Raw genomic sequence first — 21035 nt, forward strand, 5'->3', positions numbered from 1 at the left:
ACACTTTCACTACCCTCTAGTGAAAACGGGAAACTCCTTTCCTCAGTAGGTACGTAAGGTCCCATTAACGAATTATGATCCCGAATAATATCAGCCAATCACAATTCCTAAAAGGTAGTTTTCAATTGCATCACAATGCAACCATCTACGTAAACTTTTGTCTCACGTTTGATTAGGACCCAATAATATGACGACGTTTATCTTCACGTGTCAAGCCTTACCCATCGATGTTGAACCTTAATGGACGGTCGCCATGAGTTCCTCCAATAATATGAGCCGAAATCATGGGAGTTCCACGTAGTTCACATCACCATGTCAATGAATGTCACAGCTTTCCGGCACCCAGGGCCCCCCAATAATATGAGCCGAGCCCCGAGCACGGGTAGCGTTCATCATGCACCCATTGTCGATGGAGGACATGGAAATTATAAACAAATTTATAATTCCCTTTTTCTGGCTTGATATTAATTTTGAATCTTATTCAAAATGAGGGTTTTTTAATTTTGAAAGGTTTCATCATTAATTTTATTTTAAAAGCTCGCTATGTTTGATCGTATGTTTGCCGGATTCATGCAACTTTGTTATTATCATAATAATAACGCACATACTCATTATTTATAACATATCATGCATATATTATAAACAGTAAACAAAACAAGGATGATCAATCGCCCCAATACTAATGGACCGTGTGAGCTAAACACGGGCCTAGGTCCAATCCTAAGGAAATGCACGGGATGCAAATGAAACTATTACATAAACTTCCAATATTTACATGTCTTCGATCTTCATAATCATCATGGCCACCATCTTCCAATCTTGATCATCCACTATACTATATTTACAAATAAATATCCATGGCAAATAGGGATACATCTCATGGGGTGGGAACGGGCCATAAACCAAGCCCACTTTAAATTTGATAATTATTACAATCATTCAACACAAAATATCCTAGCATACACCTAGCAAATTGGGCTTGGGCTTTTGATCATCTTTCATGCATAATATCACATATCATACACCATCAACTAATTATCACAATAATTAATTGATCTAATATTATATATCTTGATCCAATCACTAACCGCCACGATTATAAACTAAATTAACAAAGTATACAAACACCTTTGTCTACTTTCAAATTAATTTATTTATAACCGAATTTCTTGTAAATCACCATTTACTATAAATATTTAAAGTCCAACTTAAAATATTTATTTCATGAGAAAATATTTGCAACTTTTGTAATTTTAAACTTAAGGGCCCAAAAACTTATTTTTCACCAAAAACATTTTGGCCCATTTAAAATTCACAAATATGTTAGCCATCCAATGGCCCAACAACTCAAGGCCCATGACACTTTGATATTTCAAAACACCTTTTGAAAACCCTAGTCGTCATCGCCGTCGCCGGAGCTCCGTCGCCGGATTCCGACAACAAAATTTTTTTTTATTTTAAAAATGGGGCGTTCGGGCAGCCCCTCGGGCTACCCTTGCTGCCCGAAACGGGCAGCCCCTCGGGCAGCCCGAGCTGCCCGACACGGGCAGCAACATGCTGCCCGAAATATCCCCACAAAAGCCTCGGTTTTGGTTGCAAAAGATTACACTCATGCGGTTAGAAATCGATCTCAATATAATATCTTGTAGTTGCTACACAAAATCGTAACCATAGCTCGGATACCACGTGAAAGGGGATCGGTTACGGTGACCGGAAGCGCAACGGAAGTTTAAAATTTTTAATTTTCATCAAGAAATTTCGGCCACCTAGTGAAAGTGTGTAGCAAATACAATAAAACACCAAATAATGTCATACATAGTGTGTTAAGAAATGTACCTATCAATCACAAGGATTGATGTTTTGGCTCCAACCAAGTTGTATACAACTTGGCTCTTGAATGGTAGAAACTATCTTCAAGCTTTCCAAGTTCTTGAATCTTTCCTTCAAATTAGGCCCACCACCAACTAGGTAGATCCCCTTTTATTTTGCACTAGAAAAATAAAAGGAGTTTTAAAAGAGAAGAATATTTCATCCTCAACCATTGAAGAAGAAAATGGAGAAAAACTTGGAGAGAAAGTACAAGCAAGTTTCAGCCATAGTGAGATGGAATGAAGGGGAGGGAGACTTGTCTTGGTATTTGAAAAAGTAGTGTCCAATTTTTGCATGCCATGCCTTGGAGACACAAAAAGTTGTCTCCCAACCCTTCACCTCCCATGCATGATATATTATATGGTTTTTAAAAAATTAAAAACCATGGACTAAATTTAATTATCTCAAAAATATTTGAGACTAATTAAACATTACTTGAATTTACCCAAGTCCCACTAGTTAAATAATTAATTTAAATTGAGCTCTACAAGACTCAATATTATTTAATTAATTCAACACTTGAATTAATTTAATTATTTGTACTCTACTAGGTCCACTAGTGTTTAATTAATTCAACACTTGAATTAATTTAATTTAGTCCATAATAATGTTTATGAAAATCACAATTTTCAAATACATTATTCACTTGGCCAACTTTTAATTTAGGAACACATTCATAAATTAAAATTTACATTTCTCTCATAGAAGTCATACTTCTATTTTTCTTTACGCTTATAAACTTATTTATAAGCCGTTCAACACATTGAACTAATTTCTCCTTTATAGAAGTCATACTTCTAATTTTCTTACGCTTATAAACTCCTTTATAAGCCGTTCAACACATTGAACTATTTCTCATCTCAACGGGATCTAGAAAGCTAGTACTTGTGTGGCCCTCAATGGTTCATTGATACAACTAGCCATGGGTTCACATCTCCATGTGATACGGACTAAACATGTCCTTATATGAGCATACCCCAATTGCTCCATTCTTATTTATCAACACCTTGATAACAAGAACGTCAGAACTCAAGTCTGATAGTACCCAACCAATCATGTTAAACGCCTAGCAGCATCGCTTACATGATTCCCTAGGTATCAAATGATAGTGCCTGCAAGAACCATTCAATTATGGTTAGTGTACAGTACGGTCCCTTCAACTCATATATCCCGATCGATTCGACAACCATTGGTTTATCGAGAGTTGTCAATGAATCGATACTATGTGTCATGTCGTAGTTGCATCGATGGTGTAATCTATGAAACCTCTTTCATAATTACCATCATACTCTGATCAGAGATTTCAACCTACATACACATGATAACACATAAGATATCCATACCCGAAGGTAAGCGGTGAATCCCCGACTACAATGCATTGACTCCTATATGTTTTGACAGAATACCCAACCTTGCCACCTGATGACCCCATGAGAGTCGGTAAACAAGTCAAAGTGTAATTGTAAGGGGCCTAAAACTCATTTCTTGAAAATTTGCGGAAAATTAAAAATTTTTCTTTTTTTAAAAGAACTTAAATGGCCTCATTCATAAAATCGACTGATGAATCAAGTTCAATGTTTAAAATAATAGCAGCGGAAGAAAATAAAGTTTTGCCAACAATAACGATTTAAAAATTATCCAACGACTTATAAAAATTGTTTGCGGAATAAAATAACAACTGCGGCACTGAGGTCCTCGGGTGCCACAACTGCCGACCCAGCTGGCTCACTGGTCCCCGCCCTCGGCCCTGGCCTCATCAGTACCTACAACAATCAAGTCTAGTGAGCCTAAAGACTCAGCATGCATATATAGCAGGTAACGAGTAAAAATCTGAATTTAAAATATGCATGAGTTAACATATCCTGTCCTGAGGCATACTGAAAATAATCTGTACTGAGCAATTATAATACGTGCATAACTGAACTGATAATTACAGTAAAAATGTTTGCTCCTTGGAGCCTGTACTGAAATAACTGATAAAATTTTCTGTTGAGATTATGTTTTACGCCTGTGGCCCCTGCACTAAGCTGAACTGATCAGAAACTGGCTACCGGGGAGGCTGAAACTGAACTGAGCTGGCCGGTCACTGGCGACCGGGTGGTACCATACTGAACTGATCGGTCACTGGCGACCGTATAAAATAACACTCCCACATAGTGAATGAACCACAAGCCATATCGCATAAATCTCAAAAATAATCATTTTCTATTTAATGCACGTAAAATAATTAACTGGCGTAATGAAAATTCCTGTAATTTTATCAACTGGATTGGATTGGATCGTCCCAAGGCTTGCTGCAACCTAACTGTGCCATGAAAAATATGCAATAGCTTAAACTTGACCAACTATGCAATTTACGTTCAAAAGATGCGACTATGACGCCTATTGACTTCGCATTTAATCATGACTCCGAGCCAACCTGAACCGACACCGAACCGACGTATAGTCATGATTAAAATACGCTGAAAAATCATAAAATAATGCTCCTAAAATGATAGGGTCGAAATCTAGGTGGAATGGAGGCCAAAACACGAAACGCTCTTTCGAGAGTCAATTTGGCACATTGTACCGTAAATTCTCGTACGACCTCAAAAATGATCCGAATCACAAACAGTCAAAAACATGACCTTTTCAACTCAATGAGGCACTTTCCAGTCCAAGGCCATGGGCTAAAAGCCAACCAAGAACTCAAACGAGCCTTCTAAACAACACAGCAACTTGCTGTAAATTTCCAGCAGCTGCACACCCGTGTAACTTGTGTTGTTTTCGAGACTACCGGCCATTGGGGCGTGAACCACCGACCAGAGACTCTTACCAACATCCCAAGGAATGATTTGAACCATGGCTAAAGGCCCTAGGCCAGCCACAATCCGCATCACTCCATAACTCAACCGAAGGGTCCAACCGAGAGCCAACGTGCATGCGTGTGTAGTGTTTTGCTTAGATCGAGTCTTGCGTCGTTCCAGTGGCCATTTGATTGACCATGGCACGATCTAGACATCTAGGAGCATGATATGAACCATGGCTAAGGGCCATAGGCCAACCAAGATCCATACCAAGCAACCAAAAGAAACGAACCGAAAGCTGTCCAACCGAAGTAGCCAAAGGGGTATAGGGGCTGTTCTTGTTGATTATTTAAAAACCGATGAGCCATGGACCAAGCCACCAAAAGGGCGACTTAGTCACGTCTTAGACATGCTAGGGAAGTGATCCAACCATGGCTAAGAGCCCTTAGGGCAGCCAAGCTCAGATCCAACCCCTTGGCAACCAAACTGAAAATTTCGAACTCAAAAAGGGACACAAATGGTGTTGCTGTCATTTCTTGCTTTCCAGCAAACATGGGCTGAAACCGATGGACAAATGTGGTCCTAATGCATCTTATTACATGTATATAAGTCGCCTTGGGAGCCTGGAGTCGAACCAATCACCTGAAACTCACAAACCAAGAAAAACGTGAAGCTTGCCAAGGAAAAACGAAAATTCTGCATGTGTTGTTCCAAAATGTTTTGACATGTATCTCGGTTTTTGCTTGAATAAACATGATCATGTACTGAAAAATAAATGATAATATGACTTGATTGAGGTTTGAAAGAAATATAGACATGCCTGGTTTCGTTTCGAAAGAAAACGAACGAAACGACGACGACGCTGCATGGAGGAGATGGAGCGCTTCTCTTGTTCTTTCTAGTTCTCGATTTTTCTCCCTTTCTCCCTAGCTATTATTCATGTTTTTTCTACTGAAAAGGGGTCTGATTTTGGTGGGGAGGGAGTGTGATGGAGTGGTTATGAGGGGTGAGGAGGATGGTGCAAGATATAAAGATCATATCAAGACCAAGTCTTCATGCATTTGAATTTTGAATTTTGAATTGCTATCAAATGATCTCTTGGGTGATTCTAGAGTATAGTGACCGATTTTATCATGCCAAACAAGGGTTAGGATAGTGGTCTAGTATTAATTAATTAAGGTGGAAAAATAGCTAAAAGAATTAGCATGCTAATCAACCAAGAATGGGTCAAAGGTGAGTTGGCAAGTCCTAGTTTGTTCTTCTATGGGTGTGTCCGAAAATGCATGATAAATGGTAGGGGGAAATTGATTATCTAGTAATTTAATAACCCTTAAAAGCCTTACTAATCCTTTAATTAATTTAGTGAGCGAACCCCTTAATTAAATAACTTAAATGAGTTCATTTCTTAATCACCTCAAATAATTAAATTAAATCCTCAAACCTCCCTTACTAACTTAAATGAACTTACTTGCTAGCTAAAATAACTTCTGGAAATATTTTCTGGATCTTAAATTCTATCTCAAAACTCCAACTACGGTCCGGCCTCACTGAAATAACTGAAATGCTAAGAAATCAAACTACTGAACTGAAATAATAAATAATTAACTTCAAACAAATGCATTTAAAATAATTATGCAATGAAGTCAATTAAATTTTAAAATCTAGAATTATGCATGGCTTATACGTCTACTGATTTACGGGTTCTACAGTAATTCTAGCACATAGAGTCTCAATGTTGTCCCGGGTCATAAGGACTAATGGTGTACAACCATAAACTAGGACGTTTCCACTCGATAAGTAGGAACCACTTGGAAAGTCATTTTATGGAGGGTTGTTCAGTGCACTCTACCAGGAGCACCTATCTGCATGTTTGGACATCACAATGTCCCCTACCAATGAAACATGGTACTCACATTGCAGATACTAGTCTCGAACTCTAGCGGCCTATATCCTTCTTAGCGGCGGCTGAATCGACTAGGAACTGTTTAGAATATACAGTATTCCAAATATGAGTTTCATGATACTCATCATATGAGCATCTCATATTCTTTCTACTATTTGTATATTCAAGGGCTTTATCTATGCAACTAACATGGGTATACAGATAAAGATGTGCCAAAACAATAATTTCAAATATTATTAAAATAAAGATTGCTTATACATAGAGTTTCATTGTGAACACTTGGCCAACACTTGGCTCGACGGGCACCTACTCTAACACCTTTCACTCACAGGCAAAGACATCAAATCCAAAGGAGTTAAATGATTAAAACCATAAAAAATCTAAAAGGGTGAATAATTCGTAGTAGAATGCACGCTACGGTTATAAGCAAACTCAACAAATGACAAACATTCTTACTAATTTTTCAAGTTCTTTTTGAGTATAGCACGCAAAAGTGTTCCTAGAGTTCTATTAACAACTTCGGTTTGTCCATCTGTTTGAGGATGACATGTAGTAGAAAACAACAGTATAGTGCCAAGCTTAGCCCACAAAGTTTTTCAAAAGTAACTCAAAAATTTAACATCATGGTCAGATACAATAGTCCTAGGCAAACCATGCAACCTAACGACTTTCTTAAAGAACAAATCTGCAATGTTGGATGTATCATCGGTTTTATGACAAGCAATAAAATGTGCCATTTTAGAGAATCTATCAACAAAAACAAATATTGAAACTCTCCCCTTCTTAGTCCTTGGCAAACCTAAAACAAAATCCATAGAAATATTAATCCAAGGTTCACTAGGAACAGGAAGTGGTGTATACAATCCATGTGGTTGTGTTCTAGACTTAGCTTGTCTACAAGTAATGCATTTTTCACAAACACGTTCAACATCACGTTTCATATGTGGCCAATAAAAATGCTCATGCAAACAACTCAAAGTTTTAGCCACACCAAAGTGCCCCATCAAACCACCACCATGTGCCTCCCTCACAAGTAATTCACGAATTGATGACTTAGGAATGCACAATTTATCTTCTCTAAATAAAAATCCATTATGCAAATAAAATTTATCATGTGGACCATGCATACATGTTTCAAATATTTCCTTAAAATCCTCATATCGATCGCATACAATTCTTTTACATATTCAAATCCCAAGATTTTTGAATCCAAGGTAGAAATTAATACGTACCTCCGTGATAGTGCGTCGGCCACTACATTATCCTTACCTTGTTTGTATTTGATTATGTAGGGAAATGTCCCTATGAATGCCACCCACTTGGCATGCCGCTTGTTCAGTTTCTGTTGTCCCCTAAGGTACTTTAGAGACTCATGATCGGTATGGATCACAAACTCCTTAGGCCTCAAGTAGTGTTGCCACATCTCCAAAGTCCTCACAAGCGCGTACAACTCCTTGTCATACGTTGGATAGTTCAGTGCTGCTCCATTGAGTTTCTCACTAAAGTACGCCACTGGTCGTCCTCCTTGCATCAAAACACCTCCAATACCTACACCTGAAGCATCACATTCAATTTCAAAAGTATTAGAAAAATCAGGCAAAACAAGTAAATGTGCATTAATTAATTTTTGTTTAATAATATTAAAAGACTTCTCTTGATCCTCGCCCCAATGGAATGGAACGCTCTTCTTAATCACCACCGTCATCGGTGCCGCCAGTGTGCTAAAATCTTTTACAAACCTCCTATAGAAGCTTGCAAGACCATAAAAGCTTCGAACTTGACTAACATTAGCAGGCGTTGGCCAATCTCTAATAGCACTTACCTTGTCCTCTTCCACTTGTATCCCCTGTGAACTTACCACAAAACCAAGAAAGACAAGTTTGCTTGTACAAAAATCACATTTCTTAAGATTAGCATATAAATGTTCAGCCCTATATGTTGTCAGTACAAGTCTCAAATGCTCAACATGCTCTTCTAAATCTTTGCTATACACAAGAATATCATCAAAATAAACCACAACAAATTTCCCTATGTAAGCACGCAAAACATGATTCATCAACCTCATAAAGGTACTAGGAGCATTAGTTAAGCCAAAAGGCATGGCCATCCACTCATATAACCCATATTTGGTTTTAAATGCCGTTTTCCACTCATCACCTTCCCTCATTCTAATTTGGTGATAACTACTTTTTAAATCAATCTTACTAAAAATACATGCACCATGCAACTCATCTAACATATTATCTAGTCTAGGTATGGGATGCATATACTTGATGGTTATATTATTGATTGCCCTACAATCTACACACATTCGCCATGATCCATCTTTCTTAGGAACTAATAAAACAGGTACAGCACAAGGAGACATGGACTCACGCACAAAACCCCTATCTAACAATTCACTTACCTGTCGCTGAAGCTCTTTAGTCTCATCCGGATTGCTTCTATAAGCTGGACGATTTGGCAATGCACTTCCGGTGACAAAATCAATTTGGTGCTCAATACGAAACCTCGTACGAATGAAAAGCAAGCACGAATATCGAAATCGCACCCTCAGTTCAATAACAAACAAGGATCGATTATGTTGTCCCGATCTTTTGAAACAAGTAACGATTTGTGATATTCACCATTAAGCGATTAAAACTTAGCAACAAATATCAACGATAAAACAATTGAATTTCAAACGAACCTTCAAAGATCTTGTTTTGACAATCTGAGCGAAAAACAATCGACAAACACCAAAAAGATGCAATCTTTGATAAGCTTGATTTTGTTATGAACCAAAGCTAAATAGCCTTGAATATTGAGAGAAAATCTCCAATAATGTTTAAACTTCTGAATCATCACGTTTTTGGTTGATACAATACATATAAATACAATAAAATAATAAAAAGTAGTGCAAAAAGTCATAAAGAAAGTTGTCTAGCAAATTTGACACGGCAGTGAAGACCGCGGGTGCGCTGATGTTCCGACCGCGGGTGCGGTGCAGCTTCGGGAAAATCGAGTATCATGGATCGCGGGTGCGGTTCCTTTATTAGCGCGGGTGTGCTGGTCCTTCGGCCCGCGGTCCCTGTTTTAGTGCGGGTGCGCTGGACCTTCGGCAATTGCACTTGAATAACTTTCAAAAAACCTCCAATATTATTCCCATGATTCCCAACCTCCTCTAATTTAGTCACCCAATTTTGTAGATCCTCCTTGGTAGTTCATCATGAGTCCTTAAAGTGCTTCTTTAAACTTCTTGCTACGTCCCCTCGTTATAGGTCCTTCGGGCAACTCCAACGACTCCAATGCTTTCTTTGGTGCTTGATCAACCACGTTTGCATCAGCATACACCTGGAAAATTGGGCTTGGGTTTTTGATCATCCTTCATGCATAATATTACATATCATACACCATCAATTAATTATCACAATAATTAATTGATCCAATATTATATATCTTGATCCAATCACTAACCGCCACGATTATAAACTAAATTAACAAAGTATACAAACACCTTTGTAACCGAATTTCTTGTAAATCACCATTTACCATAAATAATTAAAGTCCAACTTAAATTATTTATTTCATGAGAAAATATTTGAAACTTTTGTAAATTTAAACTTAAGGGCCCAAAAAATCATTTTTCACCAAAAACATTTTGGCCCATTTAAATTTCACAAATATGTTAGCCATCTAATGGCCCAATGACAACAAGGCCCATGACACTTTGATAATCAAAAACACTTTTGGAAACCCTAGTCGTCAATGCCGTCGCCGGAGCTCCGTCGCCGGATTCCGGCCAAATTACAAATTTTTTATTTAATTTTTAAAGGAGGGGTTCGAGCAGCCCCTCGTGCAGCTCGAGCTGCCCGAAAATCCCCTTTGTCTTGGCCTTGATTTTGTTGCAAAAATACATCTAATGCGGTTAGAAATCGACCTCAATATAATATTATGCATATGCTACAAAAAATAGTATCCTTAGCTCTGATACCACTTGAAAGAGGATCAATTAAGGTGTTCAAATGCGCAACAGAAGTTTCAAAATAATTTTCTAGCATGAAAATTTCGAACACCCTAAGCCTATAATGTGTAGCAAATACGAAAAACACGAAATATGTCATACATAGGGTGTTTTAAGAAAATATACCTATCAATCTTAAAAGATTGATGTTGGTTCCAATTTAGTTGATATATGTAAGGCCCGAGATTTTATTACTGTAATCTGAGATTAATCTGATATGATTTATTTATTAATCGAGATTATTATAAACGGAACGGATCAGACCGGGAGAGCCGAAAGAAGATTTGACATGAGATGTAAGAAGAAGTCCTCGCGCACATGCCCGACGTGTTGGGCGCACATCCGCGAGGAAGGCAGAACCTTTCGCGCATATGCGCGACGTAGATGGCGCACATGCGCAGGATGGGCAGAATGTTTGGCGCATATGCGCGAGCTGACAGAATGCTGGTTCGAACTACCGGCGCATATGCGCGACTTTGTGCGCGCATATGCGCGCAACGTGCAGAACATGCACGACGTCACTTGCCTTGCTGCATGTCTGGTATGTATATATATATATAAGCATGCGAATTCTCTTCAGAATGAAGGAAGAAAAGTCGAGAGAATCTTAAGAAAGATCCAAGTTCCTTCGGATGAGAATTGAGTGTTACGCAAAATCCGCCCGTCCGATTTTAAATCCGACTTCAGCACCGAGTTCCTATCAACGCATGCTACAACTGGACACTGGGTATGGACAGATTGGAATACGAGACTTCATCTTCATCAGACCGAGAAGAGAAAAGTATAAATTGATGTTAATTGGGAGATCGACTTGAGTTAGAGTTAACTCGAGTTTCCCTAAACCACATACTTGTATGTTATTGTTTTTATACCTTGGTGTTTTAATGATTATGTAATTCTATTGAATTAGAAGTAGAAAGCAGATAGCTATTGAGTGAGAGTCACTGACAGAGGGGTTAGATTTTGACAGTATAGTCACTGACCCATTGCACATTGTCAGACTAGGCTTAGTCTTGGTAGATACGCCAAGGCACTGGACGTTTGGTGTATCGATATGCTTAAGATACAGACATTGTTCTTATTGTAGATTATTCGATACAATTGGGAGACTTGTTATGTTCTTATTCACCGGGATCCCTAGATTAGAATGAGAGATGAGTCGAGTCTTAGATATTGAGACTATAATTTAATTTACAGATACGTATTGATTTATGTTCCGTAGATTACGATTCTTGTTTTATTTACAGACTGGTATTGATACATGTTGTTTGATTATGCTACATGTGATAAGATATAATTCATGCTTTGATGTTGTTAATTAAGTTAACTGCATGTATACATTATTTATACTGGGATTTATTCTCACCGGAGTATCCGGCTTTTGTCTTGTTTGTATGTGTGCATGACAACAGGTGGGGCAGGATCAGGGTCAAGAGGATGATGAGAGATCGAGATTAGAGTGGTGATTCCGGACTTGGATGTAGACTTGGTTTAATACTGGAAATTAGTAGTTGAACCTTAGACTAGTTTGAATAATTGTTGTACTTTTATACTGAGATGTATATTAGTTAAATTCCATTACGTTCCGCACTTATATTTTAAAAAGAAAAATTTTTAGACCCTGTTTATCTTAATTGATAATTAAATCCCAAAGATGATTAAAAAGATGATTAGTGTAATGCCCTAGATTGTATGTGGATAAAATGAAAAGATGAAGTGTTGCTTGAAGAAAGGGACCGCACCCGCGCCTAGAGAAGCACCGCACCCGCGGTGCATGGACAGAAAATTGGTCATGTTACAGTAGGGTCACCGCACCCGCGGTCCAAGAAGGAGTGCACCCGCGGTTGATGGACAGAGAGTTGGAAAGTATTTACAGAAATGACACCGCACCCGCGGTGCAAACGTAACCGCACCCGCGGTGCAAACGTAACCGCACCCGCGGTAATGTCACGGCACCCGCGGTATTATATGTACCGCACCCGCGGTCGTCGAATTTCAGAAAATGAAAGGCATGCCGTGGGCACAGCGCACCCGCGGTGAAGAGTGACCGCACCCGCGGTGCTGCTTGCGAGAAAGCCACCCTTAATTCTTAGGAAGACACATGGCATATATATATATACACTTGGGCTGAGTCATTCTTTCTTCAGACTTGCTGGAGAAAATCGAGAGCCATTCCATAAAAAGTGAAAGGGTTCTTTCATTTAGACTTGAAGTTGTGCAAAAGATACTCATCCAAACTTCAATACACGCATAAATTTTTGTTCCTTGTATCAAGAGCTATCTAAGGATGTAAGTTTGGTTAAATTTCAGCATGATTCAGATTTCATATGTTGAAAGAATTATAATATGATAGTTATATCGTGTTCTTGACATATTAAACATAGTATATACACAACCGGATCGAAGAACGGACGTTTTATGCTATTGTAACTATTTTCTAGCATGTTTAGAGTTAACTTGTGCAGATTTTGAGTACTATCATATACCTATGATGATGATTATGAGTTGAGACCTATGAATTATTGATATATGTTGAGAGTTGGACGACCGGTATCGCAAGATTACGTCGTTACGCCGTTAAATTGTACCGAGATTGAATATTGATCCGTATGTGTACTGAATTGAGTTAGAGATTGATAGAATGAGTCTTGAATATGTCGTTTCAGATTGATATTGACATATTCGACAACGAGACTTCGACTGTTACGAACAACAAGAAGGTATAATGCATGTTTTGTTTGGGGAAGACACAACTCAAATAAGATTCAATTTGAGTTTCCCAACAAAACCACATACTAGATTAGTTGCTTGTCTTTTGACATGATTATGATTTGTTTATGGATTGTATTCAAATCTTTTGATATGATTATGCATTTATAGATTTATATTCATGCATTTGAGATAGGAGAGTCATTGGCAGATTTGCAAAACTTCTAGACGTTCGGTGTATCGACACATAGGAGCAGACATCCTCCGATTGTAGACATTCGATACAGACATGACCGAAGTCTAGGAATAAGACGTACAGTTACCCCGATTGGGATGGTAGGTGACAGACAGTGACGTCTTATTCACACCGGGATCCCTAGAGTAGAGTCGATTCGAGTCAAGACATGATTTGATTTCGAGTTGCATGTTTAGATAGATCGGTTTCATAGACTATGGAGCCATTGTTATTGCTTTCATGCATGAGTTATGATTTCGTATCAGCATGTATACATGTTTTATACTGGGATTTGTTCTCACCGGAGTTTCCGGCTGTTGTTATGTCTGTATATGTGCATAACAACAGGTGGGGCAGGATCAGGGTCACGACAGAGATGAGAGATCGAGATAGCGTGGTGACTTTGGGCGCAACAGATTACTAGTGGTTTCTTTTACTAGACATGTACCATATTTTGATTTTGGTTTGGATTGAACACTAGTTTGTATGAATGTATTAAAACAAGACATGTAATGATGTTTATTGAAATAAAATAAAGAACTATCTTGTGCTTGAGTTATAAACATTTGATTTACTGTTAAAAGCAAAATTTTGACCCGTATTTTTGAACGAGGATCCGATTAATCCCGAAAAGAATTGAGTTAGAGCCCGGGTCCCCACAACAGGTGATATCAAAGCAGTAGGTTCTGTAGACTGAGATAGAATAGGATGAGCGGGGTAGATCGAGTCTTCTTCCTTGCTTTTGATGTGCTAGCATGATTTATTGCTTTCCCTATTATATGTTGTATTGTATCTGAGTTGATTTTCAGCATATAATTGTCAAGACTGAATCAGAACCGATTCTGGATCAGAGGTATATGATCAGAGGAGGGCTGAGACAGATTGTAAAGATTGTATCCTAATCTGTTTGATAATCAGATATGCCGCCTAGAAGAATACCACAACCAATTGCAGGTCAAGTGCCGAAACAGGGTAGTACGTCAGGTTCTTAGATGGACGTAACTGCGACACCGATGGAGACTTTGTTGAAGAGATTTCAATCATTCCATCCACCTACCTTGAAGGGCACAGAAAATGCAGTGGATTGTGAAAGCTGGTTGGATGATATAGAGATGTTATTTGAATCACTTGCCTATACAGATGAATGTAGAGTGAAGCTGATTGGGCATCAATTGCAAGAAGTGGCCAAGAGTTGGTGGCTAACAGCGAAACGAGCCTTAGAACATCGAGGTATTGATATTACTTTGAAAGTATTTAAAGATGAATTTTATCAACGTTTCTTTCCAGTGTCGTATCTAAAAGACAAAGGGGCCGAGTTCGCCAACTTGAGACAGGGGCAGTGGAACATAGAAGAGTATGTTGCCAAGTTTTCTTCTTTGCTCCGATTTGCGCCACACGTGGCAGGGAATGATGAGGCAGTTGCAGATCAATTCATAAATGGTTTGAACCCGTACATCTTTACCCTAGTGAACACGGGGCGACCCAACACTTTTTCCGAGGCGCTGAATCGAGCAAAGGGAGCAGAGGCTGGCTTGATTAGACAGCGAGGAGCTTCCTACAGTGTTCAGGGTCAGAGACCGCCATAGCCTGCCGCACAGTTTCCACCACCTCCTCCTCGATTTGATAGTGGAAGCAGTAGTAGTGGCAAGAAGGATTTTCTGAAGGCAAAGGGCAGATATTTTAAGAAGTCAGGGAGCAGTACGTCGAGCTCCAGTGGGTCAAGACAGAGAGGTCCTTGCCAGAGTGCAGAGTATACTGGTGTTTATTGCAGTTCTTGTGGTGGTAGGCATGCCACTGAGCAGTGTCAGGGAGTGATGGGCAGATGCAACCTATGTAGGCAACAGGGACACTTTGCCAGAGTCTGTCCCCAGAGAGGTGCACAGAGATTTCAGGGTGCAGGGTCATCAGCATCAGTGACTCAGCCTGAGAGGCAAGCTTCGTCTGTCCATTCTTTCCAGCCCACGCCTACACAGTCCCAGCCTAGAGCCAGAGGTGGCCAGACAGTGAGCCAACCTCCCAGACAACAAGCTCAGGTGTTTGCATTGACGGAAGAGCAAGCCCAAGATGCACCAGATGATGTGATTGCAGGTAACTGTTTTCTTTGCGGTTATCCTGCATATGTATTGATAGATACAGGTGCATCACATACATTCATATCAGAACGTTTTTCATTGACACATGCATTGCCTGTAGAGTCATTGTCTACTGTAGTGTCTATTTCTTCTCCGTTGGGAAGTGGTCTGATATCTGTGACTTAAGTTAGACATTGTGTACTACTGTTTGAAGGGCATGAGATCGATTTAGAATGTGTTGTACTTGGTTTATCTGATTTTGATTGTATTGTCGGGATTGACATGTTGACTAAGTACAGAGCCACCGTAGACTGTTTTCACAAGATTGTCAGATTCAGACCTGAAATGACAGAGGAGTGGAAATTCTATGGTAAGGGTTCCAGATCTCGGATTCCCTTAGTATCTGCTCTGACTATGAGTAGATTGTTGCAGCAAGGAGCAGAAGGGTTCCTTATTTATTCAGTAGACTTACTGAAACCGAGCCTGACATTGGCAGATTTGCCAGTAGTATGGGAGTTTGCAGATGTATTTTCTGACGAGATTCCAGGGTTACCTCAAGCCCGAGAGGTAGATTTTAGTATTGATCTTATTCCAGGTACCGCTCCTATATCTCGAGCTCCGTATAGGATGGCGCCTATAGAGTTGAAGGAGTTGAAAGCACAACTAGAAGATCTTCTAGCCAAGGGATATATCAGACCCAGTGTATCTCCTAGGGGTGCATCAGTGCTATTTGTGCGAAAGAAAGACGGTTCTATGAGATTGTGTATAGATTACAGGCAGCTGAACAAGGCAAAGATAAAGAACAAATATCATTTGCCTCGTATCGACGACTTATTTGATCAGTTGCAGGGATCATCTATCTATTCCAAGATCGATATGAGATCTGAATCTCACCAGCTGCGAGTACGAGATATTGATATACCAAAAGACAGCATTCCGAACCAGGTATGGACATTACGAATTTATTGTCATGCCTTTTGGGTTAACGAATGCTCCAGCGGTGTTTATGGGGTTGATGAACCGTGTCTTTCAGAGATATTTAGATGAGTTTGTGATTGTTTTTATTGATGATATTTTGGTGTATTCAAAGAATTTGGATGAGCATGCCAATCATTTGAGAATTGTGTTGCAAACACTAAGAAATGAAAGATTATATGCGAGACTATCAAAATGCGAGTTTTGGCAGAGACAGGTTGTCTTCTTGGGTCATATCATATCTGGAGACGGTATTTCTGTAGATCCGAGTAAAGTGGAAGCTGTGATCAGTTGGCCGAGACCGACTTCTGTGCCAGAGATACGCAGTTTCATGGTTCTAGTAGGGTACTATGGACGATTCATCAAAGATTTCTCCAGTATTGCGAAGCCGATTACCCAGTTGACACAGAAGAATGCACTATTTGTGTGGTCTGCGGATTGTGAATCTAGTTTCCTAGAGTTGAAGAAGAGGCTGACCAGTGCACCTGTCTTGATGATTCCTTCGGGTACTGGTGATTTCGTTGTATATTATGATGCATCTCACAGAGGGCTGGGATGTGTTCTTATGCAGCGTGGTCATGTGATCGCATATGCCTCTAGACAGCTGAAGCCACACGAGATTCGTATCCCATTCATGATCTTGAATTGGCAGCTATTGTTTTTTGCCTTGAAGATCTGGCGTCACTATCTTTATGGTGAGAAATTTGAGATTTATTCTGTGAAGGGCCTAAAACTCCTTTCTTGAAAATTTGCGGAAAATTAAAAATTTTTTCTTTTTAAAAGAACTTAAATGGCCTCATTCATAAAATCGACTGATGAATCAAGTTCAATGTTTCAAAATATTGCAGCGGAAGAAAATTAAAGTTTTGCCAACAACAACGATTTAAAAATATCCAACGACTGATAAAATTGTTTGCGGAATAAAATAACAACTGCTGCACTGAGGTCCTCGGGTGCCACTACTGTCGACCTAAGCTGGCTCACTGGTCCCCGCCCTCGGCCCTGGCCTCATCAGTACCTACAACAATCAAGTCTAGTGAGCCTAAAGACTCAGCATGCATATATCACAGGTAACGAGTAAAAATCTGAATTAAAAATATGCATGAGTTAACATATCCTGTCCTGAGGCATACTGAAAATAATCTGTACTGAGCAATTATAATACGTGCATAATTGAACTGGAAATCACTGTAAAAATATTTGCTCCTTGGAGCCTGTACTGAAATATCTGGTAAAATTTTCTGTTGAGATTATGTTTTACGCCTGTGGCCACTGCACTAAGCTGAACTGATCGGTAACTGGCTACCGGGGAGGCTGAAACTGAACTGAGCTGGCCGGTCACTGGCGACCGGGTGGTACCATACTGAACTGATCGGTCACTGGCGACCGTATAAAATAACACTCCCACATAGTGAATGAACCACAAGCCATATCGCATAAATCTCAAAAATAATCATTTTCTATTTAATGCACGTAAAATAATTAACTGGCATAATGAAAATGTCCCGTAATTTTACCAACTGGATTGGATTGGATCGTCCCCAGGCTCGCTGCAACCTAACTGTGCCATGAAAAATATGCAATAGCTTAAACTTGACCAACTATGCAATTTAGTTCAAAAGATGCGACTATGACGCCTAATGACTTCGCATTTAATCATGACTCCGAGCCAACCTGAACCGACACCGAACCGACGTATAGTCATGATTAAAATACGCTGAAAAATCATAAAATAATGCTCCTAATATGATAGGGTCGAAATCTAGGTGGAATGAAGGCCAAAACACGAAACGCTCTTTCGAGAGTCAATTTGGCACATTGCACCGTAAATTCTCGTACGACCTCAAAAATGATCCAAATGACGAACGGTCGAAAACATGACCTTCCCAACTTAATGAGGCACTGTCCAGTCCAAGGTCATGGGCTAAAAGCCAACCAAGAACTCAAACGAGCCTTCTAAACAACACAGCAACATGCTGTAATTTCCAGCAGCTGCGCAACTACAAGACTTGCGTTGGTTTTGAGACTATCGGCCATTAGGGGCGTGAACCACCGACCAGAGACTCTTACCAACATCCCAAGGAATGATTTGAACCATGGCTAAGGGCTCTAGGCCAGCCACAATCCGCATCACACCAACACTCAACCGAAACTCCAACCGAGAACCAACGTGCATACGTGTGTAGTGTTTTGCTTAGATCGATGTAATGCGTCGTTCCAGTGGCCATTTGATTGACCATGGCACGATCTAGACATATAGGGGCATGATATGAACCATGGCTATGGGCCATAGGCCAACCAAGATCCATACCAAGCAACCAAAAACCGAAACCATATGCTGAAAAATGGAAGGGGCCGAATGGGGAAAGGGGCTGTTCTTGTTGATTTGATTAAAACCGATGAGCCATGGACCAAGCCACCAAAAGGGCAACTTAGTCACGTCTTAGACATGCTAGGGAAGTGATCCAACCAAGGCTAAGAGCCCTTAGGGCAGCCAAGATCAGATCCTTCCTCCATGACAAGAAACTGAATTTTTCGAACAACATTCTGCACTAATGGGGAGGTTGCTGTCATGTGCTCGTTCCAGCATGTATGGAACTGAAACTCACGATCTATCATGGCCCTAACATGTCCTAGTACATGTCTATATGAAGCCTCGAGCCCCTGGAACGATCCATCCCTGAAATCGAAACAAAACATACCAATCGTGAAGCATGGAAGTCGATAAAAATCTGTGCAGAATTTTCTTTCTTGTTTTGCTGAAAATTTCGGTTTTTGAAATGATAAAATCTGATCATGTACTGAAAAATAATTAATAATATGACTTGATTGAGGTTTGAAAGAGATCTAGACATGCCTGGTTTCGTTTCGAAAGAAAACGAACGAAACGACGACGACGCGGCACGGAGGAGGTGGAGCGCTTCTTGTCTACCTTTCTTCCTCTCGATTTTTCTCCCTTTCTCCCTAGCTATTATTCACGTTTTTTCTACTGAAAAGGGGTCTGATTTCACTCTGAATTTTCGAAAAGGAGAGGGGGGGAAAAATGGTTAGGAGGGTGAGGAGAAAGGGTGCAAGATATAAGGAATGAATCAAAACTAAGTCCACTCTCCTTTGAAATTTGAATTGTTGTTTGATATCAAGTCTACTTGGGGATGAGGTGGCCGAAAAATGCATAATAAAATAAAGGGGAAATGTTGGTTATCTAGTCAACTAATAATCCTTGAAAGCCTTACTAATCCTTTAAATAATTTTAGTGAGCTAACCCCTTAATTTAATAACTTAAATGAATTCATTTCTTAATCACCTCAAATAATTAAATTAAATCCTCAAACATCCCTTTCTAACTTAAATGAACTTGGTTGCTAGCTAAATTAACTTCTGGAAATATTTCTCGAATCTTAAATTCTATCTCAAAATTCCAACTCCGGTCCGGCCTCACTGAAATAACTGAAATGCTAAAAATCAAACTACTGAACTGAAATAATAAAATAATTAACTTCAAATATTTAAATGCATTTAAAATAATCATGCAATGAAGTCAATTAAATTTTAAAATCTAGAATTATGCACGGCTTATACGTCTACTGACTTACGGGTTCTACATATTCTGACCATAAAAGCCTGAAGTATCTATTTTCTCAGTCAGAGTTGAACATGAGGCAGCGTAGATGACTTGATCTACTGAAAGATTTTGATTGCAAGATCAAGTACTATCCAGGAAAGTCAAATGCAGCAGTAGATGCCTTGAGTCGAAAGGTTTGTGCTATATCCTTATCGACCATAGGTGTGACTAATATGATTGAAGACTGTTGTTTGTCTGGATTAGCATTTGATACAAGTAGTAGACCATTGCTACCTGCTTCGATTCAAGTTGAACCAGATTTGATTTTGCGAATCAAAGAAGCGCAGAGAACCGATCAGAATATTCAGAAGTCGATTCAGATGGTTAGATCAGGAAATCGGTCAGAATACCAGGTACATGATTGTGTCCTGTATGTGAATAACCGCATTGTAGTGCCAGATGTTTCAGAGTTGAAACAACAGATATTGTCTGCAGCACACTGTAGTCGGTTCAGCATTCACCCTGGTGGCAGAAAGATGTACAACGACTTGAAGACACAGTTCTGGTGGAAACAGATGAAATCAGATATTGCCGAATATGTATCTAAGTGTTTAAATTGCCAACAGGTGAAGGCCGAAAGAAAGAAGCCCGGAGGTTTACTTCAGAGTTTGTCTATTCTTGAATGGAAATGGGATCACATTTCCATGGATTTCGTGACGAAGTTACCTCGATCATCCCGAGGCTGTGACGCGATTTGGGTCATTATTGACAGATTAACGAAATCAGCGTGTTTTATTCCGTACAGAATGATATACAGACATGATCAGATGGCTGAGATATATGTCAGAGAGGTAGTTAGATTACATGGTGTGCCGAAGTCTATCGTATCAGATCGTGATCCACGATTCACTTCTCACTTTT

Source organism: Primulina tabacum, chromosome 7, assembly GCF_025594145.1.
Source record: "Primulina tabacum isolate GXHZ01 chromosome 7, ASM2559414v2, whole genome shotgun sequence".
Taxonomy (NCBI): domain Eukaryota; kingdom Viridiplantae; phylum Streptophyta; class Magnoliopsida; order Lamiales; family Gesneriaceae; genus Primulina; species Primulina tabacum.